This window comes from Oryx dammah, unplaced genomic scaffold (genome assembly GCF_014754425.2).
Source record: "Oryx dammah isolate SB20612 unplaced genomic scaffold, SCBI_Odam_1.1 HiC_scaffold_2022, whole genome shotgun sequence".
In the NCBI taxonomy this organism is placed as follows: domain Eukaryota; kingdom Metazoa; phylum Chordata; class Mammalia; order Artiodactyla; family Bovidae; genus Oryx; species Oryx dammah.
This window is the reverse complement of record NW_024072119.1, coordinates 4,235-5,946: the sequence shown is the minus strand read 5'-3', so window position 1 is coordinate 5,946 and position 1,712 is coordinate 4,235. Positions and strand designations below refer to the sequence as shown.

At 46.2% G+C, this 1,712-nt stretch overlaps 1 pseudogene; it reads right to left on the bottom strand.

The window, feature by feature from the left end:
* Window positions 1–716: 716 nt before the first annotated feature.
* LOC120859637 overlaps window positions 717–1,712 on the bottom strand; it is a 2,759-nt pseudogene continuing 1,763 nt past the window's right edge.

Below are 1,712 nucleotides of genomic sequence, written 5' to 3'. Positions count from 1 at the left end.
ACAATCTCATTTACAGTAAAACCAGACTTTATTTTCTTGGGCTCCAAGATAACTGTGGATGGTTCCTGACACCATGAAATTAAAAGATGCTCACTCTTGGAAGAAAAGCTGAGACAAACCTAGACAGTGTATTAAAAGACAGAGACATTACTTTGCCAACAAATACCCATAAAGTCAAAGCTATGTTTTTCCCAGTAGCCAGATTCAGATGGAAGAGCTCCACCATAAAGAAGGCTGAGTGCTGAAGAATTGATCTTTTGGTGCTGGAGAATGGAGAAGACTCTTGAGAGTCCCTTGGACTGCAAGGAGATCCAACCAGTCAACCCTAAGGGAAATCAACCCTGAATATTAAGTGGAAGAACAGATGCTGAAGCTCCAACACTGGCCTCCTCATGGGAAGAGTCAACTCATAGGGAAACACACACACACACACACACAACACCTGATCCTGGGAAATATTGAAGGCAGGAGCAGAAGGCATGACAGAGGATGAGATGGTTGGATAGCATCAGCAACCCAGTGGAATGAGTTTGAGCAAGCTTCAGGAGATGGTGATGTATAGGGAAGCCTAGCCTACTGAAGTTCATAGGGTCACAGGGAGTCAGACACGACTAAGCAACTGAACAACAAAAGCCAGGCAGGGTCTTTATGTACAGCTGGCTGAACCACAATGTTGTTTTTTTTTTTTTCCCTGGAGGAGTGTAGAACATAATTTTTTAGCCAGATCCCTTGCTGCAACACATCTGGAATATTTTGTGTTCATAGACAATTTTCTTTGCAATTTTTCTGGGTGGTGCTTCGGAGTCAGTGTTCCTCACAATGATGGATGCTGTCTCTCTCAGTCCCAATTGAACTGAAGTTCGGATCATGACCTCTGTTTCAGGAGGCAACCCTTGCAAGTGCTCTGGCTTTTTGAATGACTGATGATTCTTGGTTTGGTGCTCTGTCTTTTTCCTCAGGTTCAAATACTGTAGACAGCACTTGGAACATGGAAAGACCCTCCTGTTCCAGTGCCTCCAAGCGTGATTTACGAAGGATGACACCAGTTTGAAAATTTCAAGGCAAAACAGACAAAGCAAATTGTTCCTGTTTCCATGCCATGTTCTAAAATACGCCTCTACATTGGCAAAGGCTGACAATCTGTAATTGCAAACGTGGCACACATAGGGCATTTTGCCAGGTTTGTGACTGTCCTTCATGTGCTGTAAGAGAACCTGATCTGTTTTGAAGGACAATTCACAGATACTACAGACCGTGGAGGGCTCCCAGGAAGCATGGACACTTTCAGTGTGACACTGCAGCTGGAACGGGCTGGGAAACAGGTGGTGGCAGTGCTGGCAGGTAGTGTGGGTTTCCCAGCTGTCACCCTTCTGCCTCTCAAGCTCCAGATGGTTCCTCACGTGGTGCCAGGAGCCAGCATGGGAGATCCCACCCATGACATTTCTCTCAAGGGACTCCCTGGGCCATCCCATCCATGACAAGGTCATGTGGAAGAGTCCTGATAAGCAAGGCCTCAGGACTCGACGGACCCCCTGGACTTGCTCGAGCATCTCCCCCAAAACCAGAATCTGTCTGTCTTACTATTTTATGTCTTTCACCAACTCTTTTGGCATTAACAGGGGGCTGTCCCTGACCACCTTTCTCTGGAAAGACTTAACTTAGGGCTCTAGTTGATAAATCTCCTGGGCATGAAAAGAGTGTTTCAAACCCCC